This window comes from Oryctolagus cuniculus, chromosome 3 (assembly GCF_964237555.1).
Source record: "Oryctolagus cuniculus chromosome 3, mOryCun1.1, whole genome shotgun sequence".
NCBI classification, from domain to species: domain Eukaryota; kingdom Metazoa; phylum Chordata; class Mammalia; order Lagomorpha; family Leporidae; genus Oryctolagus; species Oryctolagus cuniculus.
This window is the reverse complement of record NC_091434.1, coordinates 160182403-160205854: the sequence shown is the minus strand read 5'-3', so window position 1 is coordinate 160205854 and position 23452 is coordinate 160182403. Positions and strand designations below refer to the sequence as shown.

The 23452-nt window shown below is 42.3% G+C and overlaps 1 pseudogene; it reads right to left on the bottom strand.

The window, feature by feature from the left end:
• Positions 1–705: 705 nt before the first annotated feature.
• On the bottom strand, positions 706–2053 carry LOC100358607 (eukaryotic translation initiation factor 3 subunit E pseudogene; annotated as a pseudogene).
• Between the last annotated feature and the right edge of the window lie 21399 nt (positions 2054–23452).

Here is a 23452-nt window from a genome sequence, read left to right as displayed (position 1 = left end):
CTTAAAATTTCCAAACTGAAATTTGTGAGCATTTTGCTTCTTAAAATATCTTTGCTTTCTTCTGAATATATTTATCATTCAGTAATTCCAAGAGGCAGTAACAACTACATGTTATGATAGAATTTTTTGAAAATATACCCTGTTGTAAATTTAAAGGAAATGGATATGGTTAAAATCCAGAAATATTAATTAGGAATAGATTAAATTATGAATTTTTTAAAAAAGATTTTTATTTATTTCAAAGAATGAGTGACAGGCCAGTCTAAAGGATCCAAGAACTCCATCACATTCTCCCATCCATGGTAGGGGCCCAAGCACTAGAGCTGTCCTCTATTGCCTTCCCAGGCACATTAGCATGGAGCCAGATTGGAATTGGAGCATCTGGTACTTGAACTGGTGTGCAGATATGGGATATTGGCATTGAAAGTGGCAGCTTAACTCTCTGTGCCACAATGCTGGCCCCAGATTTGTGAAATTGTATCACTCAAATAAAAATGAAGACTTAGAACAAGATGCTTTAAAGTTGAAATAAGTTAGCTAAATTTTATTTTTTATAGCATTTCTTCTTCCAATGTATATATATATATAAAACTAAATGAGACAGAGAAGAAAGCAAAATAATTGAAATATTTTGATATATTCAACACAGTATTGAAATATTATTTTTAATAAGCCAAAGTCAATTTTATTCAAATTCTCCAAAATTTATACTCAGTGTTTTTTTCTAAGATGTATGTCACTCCTTATGACATGGTTTAATCATATCATCTTTGTTTTGTAGTTTTTTTCATCATTTCTTTATAGTTCTTCAGTAGAAGCTAGAGTTTCGAGTTGTCCAGTTAGGAGCCTCTCACCCACTATTCTGATTGTTTCTTAATATTCACGGCCAACATCTGGCTTCTAAAAGAAAGGCGTATGGTCTTTTCACTCACTCACTAACAGGATGAGACTGCCTTGTTACTCATAACTACATGACCTAATTTAGAATCAATCTTGGCATCCAGTCTTGCATTCCCAATCAAATTCACAATGCACCTTTCAGCTTCATTCTGAAGACATATTCAATTTATCTGTCAACAATTAACTCTGATATGCTGGTGGATACAAAAAAAATCAGATATGAAGAGACTGGCATTTTCAATGAAATCCTCAAGACAAGTTACAAAAAAGAAGTCATTCACTAGCACTGATTCACATTCCCTCAGCTTTTTCTGAGTCCATCAGAGTCAAGTTAACACAAAAGTTTTCAACAAATTCTGTAATTGGGTCTTTTTAGATGTAAGATGCCTGTTGAATAACTTTGACTAGATCTTGTAGGACCCGCCACCAGCATTTTCAAACATCTTTGTTTGTTATGACGACTGTAGTCAAACAGCAGACATTCTGTCCAGGCATTGTCTGAATCGCATAAAAATACTGTGGCTGGTAAAGGAAGAGATTGATAATGTTATCATGACCTTAGGGGCGGTTGAAGAAAACAGAGACAGTGAACAAGCCAAGTTCACTTCTGAAGTGACTGGAATGGAGAACTAACAGAATTGCCATCTATGGTCTCTTCTACTCTCATAAGGTCTCCCATGGCTGCATTCCAGGTCTGCATTAAAATTTCATTTTTCTTCAGAGTGAACTTAAAGCATTTTTATCTGTTGCTGGAACCAACACTCTAAAAATATAAAACTATTCTGTAACTCCTGAATAATTCCCACATTCATACAGGAATTTTGCATACCAACAGAGTGTACCTAAATATCCTTGCCTTACCACAATTGTCTGCCAGGTAATCAAATAGCATCTGACCATTCTTGGTTGACTGCTTTTGCCATGCAGTTTCTGGATCCTCAAATATATTCACAATTGGTTTGTTTCTGCCTAAAGTTATTTCAGTTGTGCAACATATATAGTTCCTTTTCTCTCTCAAAGCATGAGGAATATCACCAGAAGAAAGGTTTCGGTATACATTCATAGCAAAGTCTACCATGTTGGTATCCCTAAGAAGATCCAACTTTGCTTGTAATATTTCTTTTCCGTTATATATCTCCTTTACAAAGATCATATATCTCCTCTATGGGAGCTGAAAGATTAGATGGTAATCCAAGTAGTCAAGTCATACTCCACCATCTTGCTAATGAGAAAGGGGCAATATGTTTTTAATGCTTACACATTTTCTATACAATTTTTTACAACCAAGAAAATCATCTATCATTCAGCAAAATAAATGACTAAACCCTATGACATTTACTGTAATTTGAATATGATTTGGCCTGCAAACTCAGGCAGATATTTAAGTCACGAGTTTAGGGTACTAAGAGGGTGGAAATTTAATCAAATTATGGTGTTTAGGAGGTGGGACCTAGTGGGAAATCCCTAGGTTATTTAGGGCATTCCCTTGGAAGATAGGTGGTAGCTTTGGGATCCTCAAGGAGGGAAGGTCTATACTTCTGGGAATGGAGAGTCCCTACCTGTACTTCTGGGGAAGAAAAGTCCTTGTCAAGGTCCCCACGGGTGCCTAAAGGTCAACCAATGAGGATCAGACCTGCCTCAACCTTTAACCCCAACTCCCTGTATCTATAAAAGGAACCCTCTCCCAACCTCTAACACGCTCTGTTGCTCTGTTGGGACCAGTGAACCTCACCCAGGAGCGGAATCCCAATAAAAGCTTGTGATTTAATTGATTCATCTGTCTGGGAAGATTTGTTATGCATCGGACGCCTTGCAGATGGTGCCGAAACCCGGGAGCTGAGGGTGCGTGCCTCCCATTTCTGGGTTTGAGGCCCTCTCGCTCCTTGAACCTGTCTGGTGCCCCAGGCACCATGCTGGACCAACTGTAAATAACTCCTCCCCTGGTCTCCCTCCCTCCTCTGGGTTGGCCCAGTCTCTGTGATCTCCAGCTAGCTCTCCGTCCGGACAGAGACCTCCAAATCATGTTCACATGGGCTCTGCTCGCCACTGTTTAGCCTCCCAGCGGCTGTGGAGACGTCCCACCGCTGGCTTGGCCCCGTAGAGGACTGACCTCTAATCTGTCTACCGAAGTCTGGGACAGGGGACACCTTGCCGGAATTTCAGTAGATCTGGGCTACCAGGGAGACCATGGGATCTGGCCAATCCCGAGGGTGGGATTCAACATGCCCGCTGGCCTGCCTTCTAAAGAACTTGAAGAAACTGGGACTGGCCCTGGACCTATGGCGTAAACGCCTAATCCTCTACTCCACCCAGGCATGGCCTAATTATGTACTTGACAATGGATCTAAAGTGGCCCCCTGAGGGAAGCTTTGATCCCAAGGTCCTCACCAACCTTGAGAATTTCTGCCGCAGGGAGAGAAAATTGGTCAGAGGTCTCCTATGTCCAAGCTTTCTGGGATCTCTGCTCCCGCCCTATTCTCCTCTTCCTGTTCCATGGCCCAGGTCTTGCTGGCCAGGACCACAGCCTCACCTCCTAAGGACCCCTCTTCTGTGTTACTGCCAAACTCTCCACCCTCCACCTTTTTGGACCCTCCTGAGTTCCTGGGGACCCCACAGCTAGCCAGGAACCTCCCTCCCCCATATGCACATTCTTCTGCCCTGCCGCCATGTCCTGCCCCTCCCTCTGCCTCCTGGCCACCATGTTCTGTTCCGCCCCCTGAAACGGGTCCTTCATCTAACCCACTTTCACCATAACCTGCAATGAACCCCTTTCCCCATTACCTATGACTGGCACCCAGGTGATATCGCTGTCGCCCATAAGCGTGAGCACACAGTCACATGACCAGAAGCTCCAACACCTCTTGCCACTTCGAGAGGTGGCTGGGGCTGAAGGTATTGTACATGTCCATGTTCTGTTCACACTATAAGACCTAGCACAGATTGAGGAAAGGCTAGGGTCCTTTTCAGAAAATTCAACTAGGTTCATAAAAGAGTTTAGATACCTTTCTCAAACAAACGACCTCACCACGAAGGGCCTCGATATTATCCTTTCCTCCTCTCTCACTTCTGAGGAATGGGTACAGGTCTGACAGATGAGGCTGACAAGGCCCTATTAACTGATCCCACTCTCTCACCAGGAGCCCAGGGGGTACCAGAGGTAGAACCAGGATGGGGCTACCAGGAAGGACAGGTGGGAAGACAAAACATGGCCAATATGGTAAGATATTTATTGGCCAGCATGCACACTGTCTCCCACAAGGTGGTCAATTTTGATAGGCTTCGAGAGGTCACCCAGGACCTGGGAGAAAACCCAGCTCTTTTTTTAAACAGGCTCACTGAGGCCCTAAGTTTACTAAACTGGATCCTCATTCCCCCTCAGGGGTGGCAATTCTGGCCTCTCATTTTATTTCCCAGTCTGCCTCTGATATCAGAAAAAAGCTAAAAAGAGTGGAGGATGGTCCAGAGATCCCCATTAGAGACCTTGTACAGATAGCTTTCAAGGTCTATAACACTCAGGAAGAGGCAGTTGAGCACAACCAGCCCCCCGGGGCATGCTTCAAGTGTGGACGAGAGGGACATTGGGATTGAGCATGTCCCAACCCTCACACACACACACCTGGCATGCCCCACATGTGGCCAACCAGGCCACTGGAAGAGTGATTGCCCCAGCGGAGGCCTGACTCCTGTGCCTCTACGTGGAAGCCCAACTCCTCCAGAGGACTCTACGCTACAACTGCTGGGGATGGCCAAAGACTGACGGAGCCCAGACTCAGGGACCCCTATCACCCTTGCTGAGCCCAGGGTAATGCTCCAGGTAGCGGGTAAGTCCACAGAATTCCTGGTGGATACGGGGGCTACCTATTCTGTCCTGCTAGCCTATGCAGGCCCACTCCTGCCCTCTTCAATTTCTGTAATGGGGATTGATGGGACTCCCTCCCACCCTAGGCACATGCCGGACTTGCCTTGTCAATTGGAAGACCACCCGTTCTCCAACTCCTTCCTGGTAATCCCTTCCTGCCCAGTCCCCCTACTGGGATGGGACATCCTATTCCAACTGGGCTCCAGTCTCCAGATTCTACCCCGACAACCTTCAGCTGTTCTCCTACTTCCTTTAATTGCTTCTCTAACCTCTCCCACCCCTTCCTTTGATTCATCAAACCTCCAATGGCCAATCTCTCCCACAAAGGTCAACCCTTGAGTATGGGATTTGTCAACACCGGTGGTGGCAACCCACCACCAGCCAGCCCTTATTAAACTCCTGGAGGGCACTCCATACCCTAACTGATTCCAATTCCCCATCTCTGAAACCCACAGACATGGCCTTAAACCCATCATTGACAGGCTCCTCCAACAAAATCTCCTAATACCCACTAACTCCCCCTGTAACATGCCCATACTCCCAGTACAAAAACCGTCGGATGAGTATAGACTAGTCCAAGACCTCCGCCTGGTCAGTGCTGCAGTTATCCCTATGCACTCAGTGATGCCTAATCCTTATACAATGCTATCACATGTCCCCCCCCAAAACCTCCCACTTCACAGTACTAGACCTTAAAGATGCCTTCTTCTCTATTCCTTTACACCCTGATTCTCAATATCTATTTGCCTTCACCTGGACAGACTCAGACACTCACCAGGCCCGACAGTTGACATGGACCGTACTCCCCCAGGGGTTCCGAGATAGCCCCTACATATTTGGACAAGCCCTGGCCAGTGATCTTTCAACATTTGAGGCCCACAACTCCACCCTGCTACAATATGTGGATGACCTCTTCTTATGCAGTCCCTCCAAAGAGGACTCCGAATCCCAGACAGTGGCTCTCCTAAATTTCCTAGGGGACAAGGGGTACAGGGTATCTCCCACTAAGGCCCAACTGTCCTCTCTATCAGTGACTTATCTAGGCATCTTTCTGACACCCTCCACCCGGTCACTAACAGCTGATGGGCGTCAGGCCCTAAAAGTTCTCCAACCACCAATTGATGCTGGGGCCATACTCTCCTTTCTTGGATTGGTGGGGTTTTTCCAACACTGGATCCCTAACTTTGTTGTCCTGGCTAAACCTTTATACCAGGCCACTCGTGAGACCCCAAAGGGCCCTTTATCGTCACCAACCACTGTGACTCGTGCCTGGAGGACTGTTTGCGATACCCTGCTTGAGTCCCCCCTTTGACCTTGCCTAATCCTACAAAGCCTTTCCATCTGTTCACAGATGAATGTAGTGGAATCACTGCTGGCCTCCTAGCCCAACCATCTGGCCCCACACACTGGCAGGTGGCCTGGTGGCCTTCCTCTCAAAACAGCTTGACCTTACAGCCTGGGGCTGGCCCCAGTGCATTCAAGCTCTGGCAGCAGCGGCTACACTTACCAAAGATGCCACCAAGCTCACCCTGCAGCAGCCTATCACAGTCCTGTCATCCTACAACTTAGCTGAACTTTTGTTTTGTTTTGTTTTGTTTTGTTGACAGGCAGAGTGGACAGTGAGAGAGAGAGACAGAGAGAAAGGTCTTCTTTTGCCGTTGGTTCACCCTCCAATGGCCGCCGCGGCCAGCGCACTGTGGCCGGCGCACCGCGCTGATCCGATGGCAGGAGCCAGGTGCTTCTCCTGGTCTCCCATGGGGTGCAGGGCCCAAGCACTTGGGCCATCCTCCACTGCACTTCTGGGCCACAGCAGAGAGCTGGCCTGGAAGAGGGGCAACCGGGACAGAATCCAGCGCCCCGACCGGGACTAGAACCCGGTGTGCCGGCGCCGCTAGGCGGAGGATTAGCCTATTGAGCCGCGGCGCCGGCCTTAGCTGAACTTTTGGGACAGAGGTTCCTCCCCCTCCTTACCCCCTCCTGGGTCCAGGAGCTACATATCCTGTTCATCAAAAATCCCCATATTACTATAGCCCACTCCCCATCCTTAAACCCAGCCACCCTCCTTCTGCTCCCATCTTCCCCCATGGAGCCTCTTCCTGACTCTCATTCCTGCTCTGAAGTACTAAATTTCTTCCAGACCCCAACAGACCATGTTCTAGATTCCCCAATAGATTCCCCTGACCTAACACTGTTTGTGGATGGCAGCTCAGTGAGGGGGACAGATGGGGTGCAGAGAGCAGCATATGCAGTGGTTACCCTCAATAAGACCATAGAGGTGCAATGCCTTCCCCCAGGAACCACCTGCCAGAAGGCAGAACTCCATGCCTTGACCCGAGCTCTTACACCTGCTAAGGACAAAGGGGTCAACATCTATACAGACTTTAAATATGCCTTTCTCATAGCTCATTCCCATTCTGCCATATGGAAGGAAAGGGGGTTCCTGACGTCACGGGGAACATTGATAGTTAATGCTGCCCACATCCACCAGCTTCTCCAGGCCCTCACTCTGCCCCTCCAGGTGGTGATAATCCATTGCAAGGGCCACCAACAAATGACTGATCCGGTGTCTATGGGTAACAGGCAAGCAGACTTGGTGGCTCAGACACTTACTAGTCAAGACCCGCCTACACAGGAGCCCCTTGCTCCATTATTGTTTCTCACAACCTCTATTAAGCCTACTTACCTCCTTCAGGAAAGGCATCAACTACTACAAAACAGAGGTAAGGAACATACTGAGGGGTGGATTTTTCTCAAAGACAAGATCGCTCTCCCTATTCAAAACTCCCTTCCATCATTAACTGACATTCACAACTCTCTACATATAAACCCAGACTCGCTCTACCGTTTTCTGACCCCTCTGTTTTACTGTCTTACTGTTAAAGATCTCCTTAAACAGGTTCACTCGTCCTGTTCTATCTGTTCCTTGATATCCCCCCAGGGAAAGCTAAAGCCCCAGATACCCACCCACCAGATGAGAGGCCACCTTCCTGGTGAAGACTGGCAAATAGACTTTACTGATATGCCCCCTTACAAATGCTTACAGTATATTCTAACCATGGTGGACACATTTTCCGGTTGGATAGAGGCCTTTCCTACAACTTCAGAAACAGCAGCCATGGTGGCTAAAATCTTATTACAGCACATCATCCCACGATTCGGGCTGCCTACCTCTATCCAATCGGACAATGGGCCGGCCTTTGTATCATGGGTGGTACAACAAGTTACACAAGCCCTTGGCACCACCTGGAGGTTACACATCCCTTACCACCCCTAATCCTCGGGTAAAGTTAAAAAGGCGAACGGCATGCTAAAAGACCAGCTTACTAAACTCTCCATCCAACTTCAGATGGGATGGCCACAACTTCTCCCGTTGGCCCTCACCAGGCTCCGTGCAGCTCCGCGCAAGCCCCTGGGACTTAGCCCACTTGAGCTCATGTATGGAAGACCGTTCCTTCTTAACCATAACCTGCTGGTCCACACCCCGCCATTGGCCTCTTACCTCCCCTACTTCACCTTACTTCATTCACTTCTCAGGGGAACATCTGACCGACATCTCCCATCCCCATCTGCTCATCACCCAGCTGGTCCAGAGGTCCTGCCTCTCCAGCCGAGGGACTCCATCCTGCTCCGATCCTCCCAGCACCAGCCACTCCATCCCCATTGGACAGGACCCCACGTCGTAATTCTCACCACTCCAACTGCAGCCAAACTACTGGGTCATGAAAACTGGTATCATGTATCTTGCCTCAAGAAGGCACCTTCCCCTCCCCCAGGGCCATCAGCATCCTCTGACACTCTGCTCTGGGGCCTACCAAGCTTAAGTTTGTCCATAATCCTAGTCCTCCTGGTCCTACCCCTGATTCCTAAGATCCTGGTCTCGGCTCAGTCCCTGCCCACATGTTCATGCTCCTCCCACCTATCTTACTTTCCAGCCACGTGTTATGAGGGAACATCACCACAATTCCAATGTTCCTTCACTGGATTACCAACAATCCAGGTAACTGTCTGCCGTGGTGGAGTTCACAGACATGACTGCTTTGGCAAATCCCCCGGATCAAAGGCTCATAAAAGATCAAATCCAGGAAGCCTCCAGAGTAGCAGTCAACCAGATGCTTCTCCATCCAAAAATGCCTGTCGCTGCAGAGCCCCAAGATACCCCCAGTGGGCCCCTGTAGATGATGTCCCCAATTAGCAGGAAGTAGCCAGAGAGACTCATCATCGCCCCTTTTCCTATCATCAAAAGGTCGAGATGGTAGCTTTGGAATCTGCAAGAAGGGAAGGTCTATACTTCTGGGAATGGAGAGTCCCTACCTGTACTTCTGGGGAAGAAAAGTCCTTGTCAAGGTCCCCACGGGTGCCTAAAGGTCAACCAATGAGGATCAGACCTGCCTCAACCTTTAACCCCCACTCCCTGTATCTATAAAAGGAGCCCTCCCAACCTCTAACACGCACCTTCCCCAGTCCCCGCTCTGTTGCTCTGTTGGGACGGGTGAACCTTGCCCGGGAGCGGAATCCCAATAAAAGCTTGTGATTTAATTGATTCATCTGTCTGGGAAGATTTGTTACGTGCCGGACACCTTGCAATAGGTCTTACTAAATGACTATTATAAAGGTCTAAGTTGGGTCCAGCCACTCTCTTTGCTTCTTGACTCACCAAGGGATCCTTTCTCTGGCCATACTCCACCATTGCCATCTACCACTTTCACCAGAGGCCAAACCAATAAAGCCTTCAGATCTTGGACTTGAACTTCCAAAATCATGACCTAAATAAACCTTATCTCCTTATAAAAATGATTGCCTCAGAGATTTTGTTATCTCGATGCTAAGCTAATAGAGTACCTTAGATCCTATTGTCCTTGGTGACGCATGAGAAACCCAAGTTTCTAGGTCATCCTTTATCACCAGGACTCACTGTCTCATAAAGCTGGCCTGACCTAGTGCCCACGCTTCCCTTCCTTCCAAGCCCTTTTATGGTGCCCTTTGGAAGAGATAGTCATAGCAAACCCCACCCAATATTCTCAAACTCTTCTTGAGTGTCCCTTGCATCTTCTTGCTCAGCTGAGATTTGTCTGTCCTCTAAGACACAGCGCCCCCTGCAGCTCTGGGGATGGCTATTTTTCTGCATTTTCCATGTGCCTCTTGGCCTGGAAGTGTAATGATGACCTCTTAGACCTTCAGTAATGTTCCCATTGTTTCTCTTCCCATTTTACATTCAATCTTGATAACTATGTCATCGGATCAGTCTTTCATTTCCTCTTTGTTATAGTTATCTGCTCTTCTGCCAGGTCCCTCAGCTACCACTCCCATTACTACTCATGTTGTAAATCCTAGTGGTTTTAATAGCTACATGGTTAATAAATCAAGAACCTAACTTCTCTGTCCTTGAGCCTTCCAAGGTCAGTGATCCTGCTCTCTCTCTAGTAGGACCTATCCTAGACCAGCTAAACTCTCCAAAACTTCAAGCATTCCCTCTTTCTAACCATCACCTTTTTTTCTTTTTCTTTTCTTTTTTTTGGCTATTTAGAATTGATTTTTTGTTATCAGGGGCCTGAGAGAATAAAAATAGATTAAAAAAAAACAGACTTTTACATAACTATATGCAATTTGCAGGGCCAGCTTCATGGCTGTTTGACCCACGCAGCAGCACAGAGTCCCACATTTGCACAATCCCTTTGTTTAATGTTCAACTGTCACTGTCTTAAAATTCTTTAACTAATTTTGAGTGAGTACCCCTACATTTTTATTTTGTACTGAGCTCTGCAAATTAGGTGGTCAGATCTGTATTCATGTGAGCACAATAGAGCACCACCTCTTCTTTTTCCACCTCACTCCTCCATTCCAAGTCTTGTCCTCTACTCTACTCAACTCGGAGAGTAGGATTCATTGCTGTAATCAGTCCCTTGTGTGCACATCCTCACTGCCCTTTTCTGTCTTTCTCTCTGAGCATATTTTCCAAAATTTTAAACCTGTGTAAGCCCATTCCACCTATTCCATACCTTGACTAAAGCAACCAATGATGAATAATAAAGAATATTTTATTTGCACCTACATTAATCCCACTCCCTCCAGTACCAAATTATCCCCATTAATCACTGTCATCAGCCAACAAATATACCTTAACAACTCCTTTCTTGAAAAAATAAATAGCACAAAATAAAATTAACCTTCACTTAACTTCACAGATCTCTACCTGCAGCCCCATTTCTGTCTCCTTTACAGCAAAGCCATGTGAAAGAGATTTCCACATTTACAGTTTGTTTTTTTTTTCCCCACTTGAACTCACTCTAAGTAGGTTTTATCTCAACCACTAATGGAAATTGCTCTTGTGAAGGTCATAATGACCTTCAAGTTGCCAAATCAGAGGTCAACCAGTCTCTCTTCCCTGACCTCCCTACCACATGACTGGCAGCAGCACTGAGCACTAGGTTCTCTCCATTCTTCCTTTGTGCAGGTTTGTAACAGTTTCAACTTGACTTTGCAAATGTTTTACAGCCCCTTCTACAGTGCAGCCTCAAACTCCAGGCTTTTTTTTACTTTTGAGCATACATATTATCTCTTTACTTAAACATTTCCTGCTGCTCCCACTTTCCCTTTAGTTCACATAAAAAAATTCCTCACCAAGGCCTACACTACGATGAAAAACAAAAAAAAAATCCAGCCTGGACTCAGACTTTTTATTTTGTCATTCTGTGTGAATTAACCTCTACTCAACTTAATCCAGCTTTCTCTGTCCCTCCACAATCAGGTTTACCTGATGGTGCATCTGCCTCCTAACTCCTCCTAACTCTGTTTATGCTATTATGAAACATCATATTTTATAGTGAGTAATATGTGTTATATAATACTGTTTGTATCTCTAGCATATTGTGAACACCCCCCAAACAGGAACCACATCACCCTTTTTGTACCTTCCAGTTTTGTACAACAGCATTATCCAATGCAGCAAGGGGGCTTTCTCTGTAGAAGTGTCCATTTGTGATCTCAACTTGTCTTGGGAAAATCACATTTCCCCCTTAGGGTTCCCTACTTGTTGTTGCCATCAAATTGCTAACCTTAGATTCAGGTGTACAGTTTTCTCCTTAAGCATTCTCACTAAATATGGGTGGTTGTCCCTTTGGTACCATTGATGCAAATGATATGAGGCCAGAATACCTAAATGAGGACTTTGTCAGGGATTAGCAAGGGAAAATAAAGCTACAAGGTAACTAATGGAACTACATAATTTGGGAAACAAAGAACCATAAATTCTTTGCTTGGAAGGTCTTATTTCCACATGAAGTGTCTGACTTTGGCAGTCCACAGCCAAGGACTAATGCCTAAGCCTCTGCCTCCCTAAAAATTTAGTCTGGAGAGAGAAAAATCAAGTGGGAGGGCAGGAATTTCTTTTCTAGATAGTCCAAGGCCAGTCTTTCTGGTGGCAGTTTCCTGCCTAAGCCCTTATCTCTTCTTAGGGATTGACATTAAAGATGGCATGGCTTCATACAGCTTCAATAGTGTCTAGACCGGAAAAGACACAAACCCATGCAATGGTTAAAATACAGGCTATGGAGTAAACCCTGCAATCAGATCTTCATTCTGCCAAGCACTAGCTGAGTGATTTTTGGACAGTCACTAAATCTCTCCGTGCCTTAGTGTCCTCTTTTGTAAAATAGGGATAATAATGGAACCCACCTCATGGGTCATTGTAGGTGTGAAAAGACCCAGTAGATACCAAACAGTTGAGAAACAGCACATGGGATGCTGGAAAAAGTGACTTTACAGAGACAAGTTGAGGCTACAAGCTAAACCTTTTTCCATGGAGAAGCCCCCTCACTCACATTGGGAGATGCCTGTGATCAAAGTTGTAAGATAAAGGATGATGTGTTTCCTCTTTGGGTAACTGCCAAGGCTCATAATGTTAATCAGCTGGAATGTAGAGAGAAGAATAGCATCCACTCAAAGGATATGTTCACGTATCAGGGGCTCTGCCCTCTTGCAGTACTGAGTATGGAAGACAGGGAAGGCATTTGTTAAATTAAAAAGGGAAATGAAGACAGATCATGGCAAAACTTCCCCACACTGCCCTGCAGATGTGCTGTTAGGAGTGACAGTTCTCATGCCCTTGCTTCACCTTCATTTAGAATGGAAAGCTATCAACCTCCCCTCTTTTACCAGAATCTTTTGAAGTTCAGGTTTTACTCTAATCTTCAGTGCGACTTCAGGGCCTCAGTAATTCCTCTGCCCCTTTTATTATGCCACAGTGCTTCTGATCAAATAGAATCTGAGAAGACAGAATCTATCCTGTCAAACAGTAAACAAAGAAATTCTCATAATAGCCCAGTGTTCACATGGCCTCAAGCTTTTGGTGTCCTGGAATGCTCCAGATCTGTAGAAAGGCATTAAACTGTTTTAAATGTAGAAAAGGGACAGTGTAAGACAAATTTGGCTGCTAAATGCATCGATGCCTGATATAGTTATGTGTGTTTTTTTTAAAGGTTTATTTATTTACTTGAGAGGCATAGTTATAGACAGAGAGAGGGAGAGACAGAGAAAGAGGTCTTCCATCTGCTGGTTCACTCCCAAAGTAGCCACAAGAGCTGGAGCTGGGCTGAACTGAAGCTAGGAGCTTTTTCTGGGTCTCTCACATGGGTGCAGGGGCCCAAGCACTTGGGCCATCTACCAACACTTTCCCAGACCATAAGCAATGAACTGGATCAGAAGAAAAGCAGCTAGCACACAAACAGCACCTATTTGAGAGGCCAGCACTGCAGGTGAATGCTTAACCCACTATGTCACAGCACCGGTCCCAACAATTAGATTTTTAAAAATTAGATTTTATAGTATGCTGGTGAAGTCAGCAAGTAGTAAACATTTTAGGTCTCCAGGGCCATCAAATCTCTGTCTCAACTCCTTGGCTCTGCCATTGCAGGGGAAAGCAGTCATTGACAATGGTAAATGAATGGGTGTGTCTGTGTTCCAATAATACGTTATATACAAAAGCAGGCCAAGAGCAGGATTTGGCCCAAGAGCCATAATTTGCTAAACCTTGGTCTAGTGTAATGTTTCATAGACTTGTCATATCTCCACACCACCTTCACAGCTTCTGCTGACTTGGTGCACATACACATTTCATACATATTATGAAATTATTAAAGTTCACTATTTTAAATAACTTGATTTAAAAATTAAAAATAATACTTCTATTATACAAGGAAAAAGTAATTTTTATGAATATATATGTATATACCACTAAAATAAGTCATGTAATTAAAATGGTAATTGAAATTTAAAGAAAAATAAGATTGAGGGCAGAGCCAAGATGGTGGAATAGTGAGGGCATGCACTGATAGTCCAGGAAAAGATAGTTTAATAAAAGTGGAGTTACTGTAGTTTCAGGGAAAGCCTCAGGAAAAAAATTGCAGAGGAAACTCTTCCGGATCTAGTGGATGTGACACAGAGGACCTATGGGGAGAGCAAGGATGCCCACGGCTCGGGAGCCCAGCCATGGAGTCTACACACCAGCGCAAGAAGGGGAGGTGAGATCAGTAGCCCGATACATTGGCAGGGAAACAGCAGAAAGAGCCTAGAGGGAACGAGGCTTACTGTCCCGCTGGGGAAAGTTCACCCGGCTAACTAGAGGAGAGAAAAAAATAAATAAATAAAAGGGAACAGCAGGGACACGAGCCTCTCTCTCCACTCAGCTTACAAAGGCAAGCAAGACAAACAGCAGCCACCATTTTGGACATATGTAAAGCGGTGCCCACCATCAACCAAGCAGAAAAACCTGACTCTGGTGGGGAGAAATAACAGGAGGTTAGGACCTAGTGAAGGTGTGGAGCAAATGAACTGAGACTGAAAATCTGAGGGTGTGGAAGAGAACTCATGAGTACACAAACTCAGTAACCTTGGCAACCAGGTGGGAGATTGCAGAATTTGAGATCACACGGAGGACTGCACAGACCCTTTGTGTGGTCCTTGCAGCAGAGCTGACAAATATACACACAGGGGCCAGATTTCATACATTGACTACCCTCAATTCTGCTCAGCTGTGTGGAATTACTTCCCTTCTGAGTTAAAAGAGAGAGAGAGAGAACAACCTGAGTAAGTCACCTTTGGCATACCCTTAACCCTGAAGAACCAAACAGAGCTCTCTGGCCATACCCATCACATGCCTCTACGGATACATCAAAAGCAGACAGTCCACTTAATCTAGAGTCGTAGTATAACGAGAAAAAACACCATAGTGAAGAAACCAAAGAATATCTCCACAATGCCAAGCAACAAACGCAGAAACCAAGGAAACAAGAGCAAGGAAGACACTATGACACCTCCAGATGAACAAGACACCCCAATTCAAGATTATGAAGATGATGAGATAGAAGAAATGCAAGAAACAGATCTCAAAAAATGGATAAGAACATTAAGAAGTTCTCAAAAACAAATTCTTGAACTACAGAAATCCTTAATGGACAAGATAGAAAATCTCTCTCGTGAAAATGAAATATTAAGGAGGAATCAAAATGAAATGAAGCAACTAGTAGAACATGAAATGGTGATAGTGAAGAGAAATAATAATGAAATGAAGAATTCAATAGATCAAATGACAAACACATTAGACAGCCTTAAAAACAGAATGAGTGGAGCAGAAGAGAGAATATCAGACTTAGAGGACAGAGCACAGGAAAGTATACAGTCAAACCAAAGAAAAAAAAGAGGAAATTAGAAATCTAAAAAATATTGTCGGGAATCTACAGGATACTATTAAAAAACCCAACATTAAGGTTCTAGGAGTTCCTGAAGGCATGGAGAGAGAGAAAGGATTAGAAGGCCTTTTTAGTGAGATACTAGCAGAAAATTTCCCGGGTTTGGAGAAGGACAGAGAAATCCTAGTACAGGAAGCTCATAGAAACCCTAATAAACATGACCAAAAGAGATCCTCACCATGACACGTTGTAATTAAACTCACCACAGTGAAACATAAAGAAAAGATCCTAAAAGTGCAAGAGAGAAATGTCAGATTACTCTCAGAGGACCTCCAATTAGACTCACAGCTGACTTCTTATCAGAAATGCTACAAGCTAAGAGGGAATGGCGAGATATAGCCCAGGTACTAAGAGAGAAAAACTGCCAGCTCAGAATATTATATCCTGCAAAGCTCTCATTTGTGAATGAAGGTGAAATAAAGACCTTTCATAGCAAACAGAAATTGAAAGAATTTGTCGCCACTTGTCCAGCCCTGCAAAAAATGCTTAAAGATGTGCTACACACAGAAACACGGCCATCAATATGAAAGAAGGTAAAGGAAGAAAACCTACCAGTAAAAGAGCATAGGAAGCTCCAAGCATATTCTAGAAAATAGCTTTGGGAAAATGGCAGGGCAAAGTTACTACTTATCAATAGTCATATTGAATGTTAATGGCCTCAACTCTCCAGTTAAAAGACACAGACTGGCTGAATGGATTAGAAAACAAAACCCATCTATTTGCTGCCTACAAGAAACACATCTTTCCAACAAAGATGCATACCGACTGAAAGTGAAAGGTTGGAAAAAGATATTCCATGCCAACAGAAACCAAAATAAAGCAGGTGTAGCCATATTAATATCAGACAAAATAAACTTTAAAACAAAAACTGTTGAGAGACAAGGAGGGGCACTATATAATGATTAAGAGTTCAATTCGACAGGAAGATGTAACTATTATAAATGTATATGCACCTAACTACAGGGCACTGGTTTATTTAAAAGGTATGTTAAGGGACTTAAAGGGAGACTTAGACTCCAATACAATAGTACTGGGGGACTTCAATACTCCACTCTCAGAAATAGACAGATCAATAGGACAGAAGATCAACAAGGAAACAGCAGATTTAATCAATACTATTGCCCAAATGGACCTAACAGATATCTACAGAACTTTCAATCCTACATCCAAAGATTTTACATTCTTCTCAGCAGTGCATGGAACCTTCTCTAGGATTGACCACATACTAGGCCATAAAGCAAGTCTCAGCAAATTTAAAAGAATTAGAATCATACCATGCAGCTTCTCAGACCACAGCAGAATGAAGGTGGAAATTAGCAACTCAGGAATCCCTAGAGAGTATGCAAACACATGGAGACTGAACAACATGCTCCTGAATAAACAATGGGTCATAGAAGAAATCAAAAGAGAAATCAAAAACTTTCTGGAAGTAAATGAGGATAACAACACAACATACAAAACTTATGGGATATGGCAAAAACAGTGTTGAGAGGAAGGTTTATAGCAATAGGTGCCTACATCAAGAGATTGGAAAGGCACCAAATAAATTAGATTTCAGTGCATCTCAAGGATCTAGAAAAACTGCAGCAAACCATACCCATATCTAGTAGGAGAAGAGAAATAATTAAAATCAGAAAAAAATCAACAGGATTGAATAAAAAAAATTACAAAAAATCAGCCAAGTGAAGAGCTGGTTTTTTTGAAAAAAATGAATAAAATGGACACCCCATTGGCTCAACTAATTAAAAAAGAAGAGAAAAGACCCAAATCAATAAAATCAGAGATGAAAAAGGAAATTAACAACAGACACCACAGAAATAAAAAGAATCATCAGAAATTACTACAAAGAGTTGTATGCCAGCAAACAGGGACATCTGCCAGAAATGGATAGATTCCTGGATACATGCAATCTACCTAAATTGAACCAGGAAGACATAGAAAACCTAAATAGACTTATAACTGAGACAGAAATTGAAGCAGTAATAAAGGCCCTCCCAACAAAGAAAAGCCCAGGACCAGATGGATTCACTGCTGAATTCTACCAGACATTTAAAGAAGACCTAACTCCAATTCTTCTCAAACTATTCAGAATAATCGAAAAAGAGGGAATCCTCCCAAATTCTTTCTATGTAGCCAGCATCACCTTAATCCCTAATCTGGAGAAAGATGCAGCATTGAAAGAAAATTACAGGCCAATATCCCTGATGAACATAGATGCAAAAATCCTCAATAAAATTCTCGCCAAGAGAATACAACAACACATCAGGAAAATCATCCACCCAGACCAAGTGGGATTTATCCCTGGTATGCAGGGATGCTTCAATGTTCGCAAATCAATCAATGTGATACACCACATTAACAAACTGTAGAAGAAAAACCATATGATTATCTCAATAGATGCAGAGAAAGCATTTGATAAAATTAAACACCCTTTCATGATGAAAACTCTAAGCAAACTGGATATAGAAGGAACATTCCTCAATACAATCAAAGCAATTTATGAAAAACCCACGGCCAGCATCATATTGAATGGGGAAAAGTTGGAAGCATTTCCACTGAGATCTGGTACCAGACAGGGATGCCCACTCTCACCACTGCTATTCAATATAGTTCTGGAAGTTTTAGCCAGAGCCATCAGGCAAGAAAAAGAAATCAAAGGGATACAAATTGGGAAGGAAGAAGTCAAGCTATCCCTCTTTGCAGATGATATGATTCTTTATTTAGGGGATCCAAAGAACTCTACTAAGTGACTACTGGAGCTCATAGAAGAGTTTGGAAAAGTAGCAGGATATAAAATCAATGCACAAAAATCAACAGCCTCTGTATACACAGGCAATGCCACAGCTGAGAAAGAACTGCTAAGATAAATCCCATTCACAATAGCCACAAAAACAATCAAATACCTTGGCATAAGCTTAACCAAGGATGTTAAAGATCTCTACGATGAGAATTACAAAATCTTATAGAAAGATATAGAAGAGGATACCAAAAAAGGGAAAAATCTTCCATGCTCATGGATTAGAAGAATCAATATCATCAAAATGTCCATTCTCCCAAAAACAATTTATAGATTCAATGCGATACCAATCAAAATACCAAAGACATTCTTCTTAGATCTAGAAAAAATGATGCTGAAATTCATATGGAGGCACAGGAGACCTCGAACAGCTAAAGCAATTTTGTACAACAAAAACAAAGCCGGAGGCATCACAATACCAGATTTCAGGACATACTACAGGGCAGTTGTAATCAAAACAGCATGGTACTGGTACAGAAACAGATGGGTAGACCAATAGAACAGATGAGAAACATCAGAAATCAATCCAAACATCTACAGCCAACTTATATTTGATCAAGGATACAAAACCAACTCCTGGAGCAAGGACAGTCTATTCAATAAATGGTGCTGGGAAAATTGGATTTCCACGTGCAGAAGCATGAAGCAAGACCCTTACCTTACACCTTACACAAAAATCCACTCAACATGTATTAAAGACCTAAATCTATGACCCAACAACATCAAATTATGAGAGAACATTGGAGAAACCATGCAAGATATTGGCACTGGCAAAGACTCTTTGGAAAAGACCCAAGTGGCACAGGCAGTCAAAGCCAAAATTAACATTTGGGATTGCATCAAATTGAGAAGTTTCTGTACTGCAAAAGAAACAGTCAGGAAAGTGAAGAAGCAACCGAAAAATTGGGAAAAAATATTTGCAAACTATGCAACAGATAAAGGGTTAATAACCAAATCTACAAAGAAATCAAGAAACTCCACAACATCAAAACCAACAACCCACTTAAGAGATGGGTCAAGGACCTCAATAGACATTTTTCAAAAGAGGAAATCCAAATGGCCAACAGACACATGAAAAAATGTTCATGATCACTAGCCATCAGGGAAATGCAAATCAAAACCACAATGAGGTTTCACCTCACCCCGGTTAGAATGGCTCACATTCAGAAATCTACCAACAACAGATGCTGGGGAGGATATGGGGAAAAAGGGACACTAACCCACTGTTGGTGGGAATGCAAACTGGTTAAGCCACTATGGAAATCAGTCTGGAGATTCCTCAGAAACCTGATTATAACCCTACCACACAACCCAGCCATGCCACTCCTTGGAATTTACCCAAAGGAAATTAAATTGGCAAACAAACAAGCTCTCTGCACCTTAATGTTTATTGCAGCTCAATTCACAATAGCTAAGACCTGGAATCAACCTAAATGCCCCTCAACAGTAGACTGGATAAAGAAATTATGGGACATGTACTCTATAGAATACTATACAGCAGTCAAAAACAATGAAACCCGGTCTTTTGCAACAAGATGGAGGAATCTGGAAAACATCATGTTTAGTGAAATAAGCCACTCCCAAAGGGAAAAATATCATATGTCATATGTTCTCCCTGATCGGTGACAACTAACTGAGCACCAAAAAGGAAACCTGTTAAAGTGAAATGAACACTAGGAGAAACGGTGACTTGATCAGCCCTCACCCTGACTGTTGATGAACAACTTAATACGTTATCCCTCTTAGTATTTTTTTGTTTGTTTGTTCTACTTAATACTTTTGGTTGAATACTATAATCAATACACAGCTATTCTTCAGTGTTTAAACTTAACTGAAAAGTGATTGCTGGTAAATATAAGAGTGGGAATAAGAGAGGCAAGAGATGTGCAATTTGGGACATGCTCAAGCTGACTTGCCCCAAACGGTAGAGTTAGAAACATACCAGGGGATTCCAATTCAATCCCATCAAAGTGGCATGTACCAATGCCATCTCACTAGTCCCAGTGATCAATTTCTGTTCACAATTGATCATAATGATAGGACTAACAGCCAAAGGGAGCACATAAACAAGACTAGTGTCTGCAAATACTAACTGATAGAATAAAAAAGGGAGAGAACGATCCAACATGGGAAGTGAGATACACTGCAGACTCATAAAATGGCAGATGTCCTAAACAGCACTCTGGCCTCATAATCAGCCCTTAAGGAACATGGATCCAGCTGAAAAGCCCATGAGAGTATTTCAGGCATGGAAAGCCAAGACACTGTGGAAAAAAAAAAGAAATAACCTAAATGAAAGATCTCTGTGAGTGAGATCCCAGTGGAAAGAACAGGTTATCAAAGAAGGGGGTACCTTTCTCTGAAGGGAGGAGAGATCTTCCACTTTGACTATGACCTTGTCTAAATATGCTCAGAGTCTGCGAACTCAAAAGGCCTCCATAGCCTTGGCAGCTCATGACAAGAGCCTACGGTGATTACTGACACCATAAACAAGAGTTTCAATTTTATAAGTCAACAACAGGAGTCACTGTGCACTTACTCCCCATGTAGGATCTCTGTCCTTAGTGTGCTGTACATCCTGATTTAATGCTATAACTAGTATTCAAACAGTATTTTTCACTTTGTGTTTTTGTGTGGGTGCAAACTGTTGAATGCTTTACTTAATATATGCTAAATTGATCTTCTGTATATAAAGATAATTGAAAATTAATCTTGATATGAATGGAAGGGGAGAGGGAGTGGGAGAGGGGAGGGTTGTGGGTGGGAGGGAAGTAATGGGTTGGAAAAAGCCATTTTAATCCATAAGCTGTACTTTGGAAATTTATATTCATTAAATAAAAGTTAAAAAAAGAAAAATAAAATTTTGAGCTAAAGGCAAAGCTATGCATGGTATCAACTGATCAAACAAAGTGCCTCTAATATTTTCCTTGTGAAAAAATAAAATGCATCTAGTCTGCAATTGCTCAAATGTAAATTTAAAAACAGAGACATGAGCAACAAAAGAAACAAGTAAAACTGGATACCATTAAAATTGAAAACTTTTGTGTATCAGAGGACATTTTCAAGAAAATGAAAAGAAAACCTGCAGGACAGAAGAATGTTTGCAATGATAAGGGTTTACTACCCAGAATGATGAAGAACCCTTATAAGTCAAAACAAAAAGAAGATACAAAACAAAAACAATAGCTGCAAGCTTCCACATTTCTACAGTTGATGAATTTCCCAGTTGTAATTGATTATTAATGACTTGTTGAAAGTGTTAATTTTCTGTGTGTGATTTGGTCAACAAAAATATTCAGTTATCCTGCTTTAGAAAAATATAATTGAAAGGGCACTGAGATGAGTGATCAATCAGCAACAATAATAAAGCATGACTAGGCTGTCTATCAGGGTGTTTTTTTTAAGATTTATTTATTTATTTGAAAGTCAGAGTTACACAGAGAGAGAAGGAGAGGCAGAGAGAAAGAGGCCTTTCATCTGGTGGTTCACTCCCCAGTTGGCCACAATGGCTGGAGCTGTGCCGATCTGAAGCCAGGAGACAGGAACTTCTGAGTCTCCCATGCGAGTGCAGGGGCTCAAGGACTTGGGCCATCTTCTACTGCTTTCCCAGGCCACAGAAGAAAGCTCAGTCAGAAGTGGAGAAGCTGGGACATGAACCAGCGCCCATATGGAATACCAACACTGCAGGCAGCGGCTTTACCTGCTACGCCAAACAGCTGGTACCCAATTTTAGCTTTTCAACAATTGAGTTATATGTTCCAACCATGACAAATTTGGAATCAACAAAAATGCTCGAGAATTTTTCAGACATTTTAACTGTACATATATCATACTTATTTAAGTTTTATTTTTAGGCTAAATATGAGACCTCTTAGTTTTTTTCAATTAAATTGGGGCTTTTTTGTTATTGTTTTCTATCCTAAAGATCCAGCATGTCAAGATCATATGGTCAGCCTTAGTTTGAATGAATTTAGTGCTAGTGAGCTCTCCCAGCCTTGACCATATTCAAAACATGTTGTAGCATTTTCAAACAAATCATTTATTGAAAAAATAAACAAGATAGGATCAAGGATAGAATTCTGCCTTAATTTATTTGTCTAGCCTTGAAATCTGAGTTCACTTAATATTATCTGGTACATATTTCATCATCAATTCTCCAAGGCTATCATAGGAGGGTTGGAAAACACTTTGCTCCACTTAAAATAGGCTGCATTGATATAATTCCTGGATGACCTAGTAATCTTACTGTAAAATAAAAAAAGAGAAATAATGGATTGATTTAACTGTTTTAAAATTTGTCTCATGATACTTGTGACTCACTTATTCTAAAATAGCAAATTATTTGCTTAATACATGTTTTATAAAGAATCAATTTCAACACTGACAGCATTCAAATCCCCATTTTTTTCAAACTAGGAAAAGCATTAGCCCCTCAATCTACTTTCTTTTTATATAAGAGAAAATGCAGCAACATACCACGTAGTTCTTCCTCTGTATTCCTTCTCATTGGTTCCAGAGATTGGGCGACAGCAGCAGAATGATAGATGTATAAAGCCAAGTATCAGAGATGGGCTTCCACCCATAATAGTTTCCAAATATGAATGATCCTCAGAACCAATGTGGAATGCTTTTTTTTCCAGTTTTTAACTGGTTTACTTATTTATTTTTAACTTTATTTTTTCAGTTATTAACATGTTCAATATAGTTCATGGATACAATTCTAAGAATGTAATGATGTTCCGTTTCCCTCTTCCTCCCTCTCTATCTCCTTTTCCCCCTTCTCTCCTTCACTTTTGAGATAACATATCTTTAACTTACATTGCAGTCCAGGACTTTATCCCCAGTAAATAAAGAGTTCAACAAGTAAAAAAAAAAAAAAAGACACTGGTTTAATAGAAATATAGGCAAGAGCTATAAACAATAATCAAATGGAAAAATGACTTTCACCTATACACAGCAAATTTGAAAATAATCATAGATCATTAAAACTGTAGTAGTATAACACTGGTAACCATTAGTTTCACAAAGATACAAAAAATTTGACAAAAGTGTATTTATAGCAATACTGATACACACAGGCATTTCTTTCTTCCCTATTTAGCTTTTTTTAATTCCAGTTCCCATGTATGAGGGAGCATATGCAATATTTGTTTT